We start from the raw sequence: 6,000 nt of genomic DNA on the forward strand, positions 1-6,000 counted from the left end.
CTGTTGTTTTTATACTACAACAGTAGTATCGTGATACTGCAGGTCAGACATGTAGCTTTTTGAACTTGATTACAGTTATTTCAATCATCCTAAAAGCACTTTTTACTGTCTGAAAGAGGCCAGTGTTTGTTTTTTTAATGTTCTGATGTTGGATGATTCAGGGATTGAACACTATGAATTCTTTTCGCAATAGAATACGAGCATTTAAGCAGAATCTTAAACTGTAATATCTGTAAAACACTATTTATTCCCTCTGCCAGGAGGTGTTGTGATCACTTTGTGTGTGTGTGTGTGTGTGTGTGTGTGCAAGATAACTCAAAAAGTTATGCACAGATTTTCATGAAAATTTCAGGAAATGTTGATTCTGGCACAAGGAAGAAATGATTACATTTTGGTGGTGATGGGGGGGGGCAGATCTTCCTCGGTGGAGGTCTGCGCTCTCCAAGTGCTTTCTGTAGTTTATTTGTGTTTTTTTTGTTCTGCTAAGGCACATGTTCAAACTTTATTTATCCAAATGCTGCACTATAAGTTTTTCCAGGAAACAGTCTTTTAAAAAAAGAAACAAAGCAAGAAATATCACCTTGTTAACAGTATCGTGATATATTACGATATATTGTATTGTGATCCTAGTATTGTGATTTGTATCTCCAGACTCTTGTTGATACACAGCCTAGTTTGTTTGTCGTCTGTGCGTCGTCTTTCTCCTGTACATGTTTGGCATTTGTGGCAGAAGAACGTTCATGTGCAGAATAGTTCTGCTGTGAATGTGAACGACTCCGCTGGTGTCCCTGAACACAACACACACTGGTGTCATTGAACACAACACGTACACATTGTTACTGTGTGGAAACTTCAAAAGAATATCTGCCAAAATGACAGAACACACACACATGTGTGAACATATGGCCCCGCCCACCAGTTCCAGGCGTGTCCTGCTCTATTTCCAGTCTCTCTGAACTGCTGTCCCAGGGTTGGACCCCCCCACCCCACACCCCTCCCTCTAATGTGGGACTCTTCCTGTTATCATAATAAACCACTTTATCCCAAAATCTGGAAGTGTTTGAAACCCACTGGAGGGAAAACCACCAGCGTGTGTGTGTGTGTGGTGTGTGTGTGTGTGTGTGTGTGTGTGTGTGTGTGTGTGTGTGGGGGGGGGGGGGGGGGTGTTAGTAAAGACAGTAGGCAGCTGAAACCAGAGCCATGCAGAGACAGAGTTGTGACATACTTTGATGTCTGCTACAGTGATCACATGGTCCATGGAAGGATCAATAGTTCCAAACAAACAGTGACTGTCCTGTTCTCCTATTGGACAGACAGCAGTGGGTGGGGTCATACTAGGGCTGGGCCTCATATAAAAATTGCGATTCTCATTTACTATGATTCAGAATCGATTTAAAATGTCCCAAAATCAATTTTAAAAAATAAACCAATCCTCCATCAGTCTGTCTCCGTTTGTACGTGGGTCGTCCTGATGTCATCACCAGCTGGTTCTGGAACACACGCATGAGCGGTAAGAACCAAAACTAACGGAGGAGGGAGAAGACATTCAACAGGCCCCTGCCCTCTTTAAGGCAACAGCAAAATTAAGAAACTGACAACACATATAACAACGGGATTTCAGGAGTCAGTCTGCACGCCATGAGCACAGTTAGCTGTTAGGGTTAGCGATTAGTGTGATTAACAGTTAGGGTTAGCGATTAGTGTGATTAACAGTTAGGGTTAGCGATTAGTGTGATTAACAGTTAGGGTTAGCGATTAGTGTGATTAACAGTTAGGGTTAGCGATTAGTGTGATTAACAGTTAGGGTTAGCGATTAGTGTGATTAACAGTTAGGGTTAGCGATTAGTGTGATTAACAGTTAGGGTTAGCGATTAGTGTGATTAGCAGTTAGGGTTAGCGATTAGTGTGATTAACAGTTAGGGTTAGCGATTAGTGTGATTAACAGTTAGGGTTAGCGATTAGTGTGATTAGCAGTTAGGGTTAGCGATTAGTGTGATTAACAGTTAGGGTTAGCGATTAGTGTGATTAACAGTTAGGGTTAGCGATTAGTGTGATTAACAGTTAGGGTTAGCGATTAGTGTGATTAGCAGTTAGGGTTAGCGATTAGCACAATTAGCACAATTAGTGGCTAGTGCATTGACATGCCATCAAATGGCGATGAATAACACGTGAAAGGATGAAAATGTGTACATATAACACACTGAATGCAATAAAGTCACATTTACCAGGTTGAACAGAACAACTCCAATCCAACCCACAGAACCACATCTGGACTAACGGTCCCTTCCCTTAGAACCTCCATCGTTAGATCCCAGGTGTTTGTGTCAGACTGCAGTGGAAGCTCCTCTTCTCCTAAAATGACTCCCATTAAATGCTCAAATCTGTTCAGTTGTTTTCATTTCATTGACTCCAAATGTGTTGGAACACGTTCATCTCTCAGACCAGTTGGTTCAGAATCAGTTTGATCCCAGATCAGTGGACTGGATGTTGTTCACTTCTCCTCCATTCCCGTGTCTGTGTTTGTTCGTTCCATCTTCTCAGTGCATTTGTCCGTAGACGCTCAGCGTCCATGCACTTCAATGGGACTGAGTGGAACTGCTTTAAAACCACTACAGACTGGACCAGCACTGGACACATCACACCCTGTTGTCCCGCCCCCAGACGCTCAGCGTCTCTGGGGGTGAGTGAAACTGGGCAGAGCTCGGCCGGCCAGACGCCGAGCTTCCGCATGCCGATTGGAGGACGGGTCAGAAGGCTGAATGCGGTTTGATTGACAGCTGTTTTCAGATGTGCTCCTTCACTGACACAGTTCAGTTTAATACGTCACACATTCTGCTGTGGAATCACACAAACCAAATGAACTGTTCATTTACTGACCTGGAAGAAAACACAACCACTGGACTAACTGGGTTCCGTAGGGTGTCCCATTTTTGGGACTTCTTTTCTGATCCACTTCTTAATTTGTCCAGTTCATCTCTTATATTTCAGTCACTCCCAAAAAAATTTCAGCCCAATCTGTACAGTTTTACGCCCCCCCCACCCCCCCCCAGTGCAGAAAACCCATTTTTCAGTGGAAAATCCTGCATTTGTGGGTACCTGCTGAAGTGCAGGAAAGGGAGGGTACCAGATGGGTACTGTAGGATCAGATGTTCTGCAGTGAAATCAGCCCTGAGTTCAGATCTGTCAAATCAGACTGGGACAGAAAGAAATCTGAAAAAACCTGGGATTTGACCCAATTTTCAGTGTCAGATGACCTCGACCTTGTCTAAAATCATGTGACCTTTGACCTGTACATGATTGTAGACCTTCATAAACGACAGCTCCATCCCCCAAAACCTCTAAAATGACATTTGCATGAGCAGATATGGCAGAACTAACCCACAAATGCAGGATTTTACATTAAAAATGGGTTTTCTGCACTGGGCTGACGGGCACCCTGAAGATGGAGGTGGGGGGGGGTGGGTGGGACTGGGATAAGACTTTTACGCTAACTCTAACTTTAACTCTAACTTTAACTCTAACTTTAACTCTAACTCTAACTTTAACTCTAACTTTAACTCTAACTCTAACTTTAACTCAAACTTTAACTCTAACTCTAACTTTAACTCTAACTTTAACTCTAACTCTAACTTTAACTCTAACTTTAACTCTAACTTTCACTTTAACTTTAACTCTAACTTTAACTCTAACTTTAATTCTAACTCTAACTTTAACTCTAACTTTAACTCTAACTCTAACTTTAACTCTAACTTTAACTCTGACTCGAACTTGAACTCTAACTTTAACTCTAACTCTAACTTTAACTCTAACTTCAACTTTAACTCTAACTTTAACTCTAACTTTAACTCTAACGTTAACTCTAACTCTAACTTTAACTCTAACTTAACTCTAACTTAACTTTAACTCTAACTTTAACTCTAACTTTAACTCTAACTCTAACTTTAACTCTAACTATCTTTAACTCTAACTCTAACTTTAACTCTAACTTTAACTCTAACTCTAACTTTAACTCTAACTCTAACTTTAACTCTAACTTTAACTCTAACTCTAACTTTAACTCTAACTTTAACTCTAACTCTAACTTTAACTCTAACTCTAACTTTAACTCTAACTTTAACTCTAACTCTAACTTTAACTCTAACTTTAACTCTAACTTTCACTTTAACTTTAACTCTAACTTTAACTCTAACTTTAATTCTAACTCTAACTTTAACTCTAACTTTAACTCTAACTCTAACTTTAACTCAAACTTTAACTCTGACTCGAACTTTAACTCTAACTTTAACTCTAACTCTAACTTTAACTCTAACTTCAACTTTAACTCTAACTTTAACTCTAACTTTAACTCTAACGTTAACTCTAACTCTAACTTTAACTCTAACTTTAACTCTAACTTTAACTCTAACTTTAACTCTAACTCTAACTTTAACTCTAACTTTATCTTTAACTCTAACTCTAACTTTAACTCTAACTTTAACTCTAACTCTAACTTTAACTCTAACTCTAACTTTAACTCTAACTTTAACTCTAACTTAACTCTAACTCTAACTTTAACTCTAACTTTAACTCTAACTCTAACTTTAACTCTAACTCTATCTTTAACTCTAACTCTAACTTTAACTCTATCTTTAACTCTAACTTTATCTTTAATTCTAACTTTAACTCTAACTTTAACTCTAACTCTAACTTTAACTTTAACTCTAACTTTAACTCTAACTCTAACTTTAACTCTAACTTTAACTCTAACTCTAACTTTAACTCTAACTCTAACTTTAACTCTAACTTTAACTCTAACTCTAACTTTAACTCTAACTTTAACTCTAACTCTAACTTTAACTCTAACTTTAACTCTAACTTTCACTTTAACTTTAACTCTAACTTTAACTCTAACTTTAATTCTAACTCTAACTTTAACTCTAACTTTAACTCTAACTCTAACTTTAACTCTAACTTTAACTCTGACTCGAACTTTAACTCTAACTTTAACTCTAACTCTAACTTTAACTCTAACTTCAACTTTAACTCGAACTTTAACTCTAACTTTAACTCTAACGTTAACTCTAACTCTAACTTTAACTCTAACTTTAACTTTAACTCTAACTTTAACTCTAACTTTAACTCTAACTCTAACTTTAACTCTAACTTTATCTTTAACTCTAACTCTAACTTTAACTCTAACTTTAACTCTAACTCTAACTTTAACTCTAACTCTAACTTTAACTCTAACTTTAACTTTAACTCTAACTTTAACTCTAACTCTAACTTTAACTCTAACTTTAACTCTAACTCTAACTTTAACTCTAACTCTATCTTTAACTCTAACTCTAACTTTAACTCTATCTTTAACTCTAACTTTATCTTTAATTCTAACTTTAACTCTAACTTTAAATCTAACTCTAACTTTAACTCTAACTCTAACTTTAACTCTAACTTTAACTTTAACTCTAACTTTAACTTTAACTCTAACTTTAACTCTAACTCTAACTTTAACTCTAACTCTAACTTTAACTCTAACTTTATCTTTAACTCTAACTCTAACTTTAACTCTAACTTTAACTCTAACTTTATCTTTAACTCTAACTTTAACTCTAACTTTAACTCGAACTTTAACTCGAACTTTAACTTTAACTCTAACTTTAACTCTAACTCTAACTTTAACTCTAACTTTAACTCGAACTTTAACTTTAACTCTAACTTTAACTCTAACTTTAACTCTAACTTTAACTCTAACTTTAACTTTAACTCTAACTATAACCTTAACTCTAACTTTAACTTTAACTCTAACTTTAACTCTAACTTTAACTCTAACTCTAACTTTAACTTTAACTCTAACTTTAACCTTAACTCTAACTTTCACTTTAACTTTAACTCTAACTTTAACTCTAACTTTAATTCTAACTCTAACTTTAACTCTAACTTTAACTCTAACTTTAACTCTAACTTTAACTCTGACTCGAACTTTAACTCTAACTTTAACTCTAACTCTAACTTAAACTCTAA

The 6,000-nt window shown here is 36.5% G+C and overlaps 1 protein-coding gene across 1 annotated transcript in view; it reads left to right on the top strand.

Moving 5' to 3' along the window:
• Positions 1-6,000, top strand: part of LOC115416714 (collagen alpha-1(XXI) chain) — an 84,235-nt gene that overhangs the window by 23,251 nt on the left and 54,984 nt on the right. The window lies entirely within an intron of this gene.

The sequence above is a fragment of the Sphaeramia orbicularis genome, unplaced genomic scaffold (assembly GCF_902148855.1).
Source record: "Sphaeramia orbicularis unplaced genomic scaffold, fSphaOr1.1, whole genome shotgun sequence".
NCBI lineage: Eukaryota > Metazoa > Chordata > Actinopteri > Kurtiformes > Apogonidae > Sphaeramia > Sphaeramia orbicularis.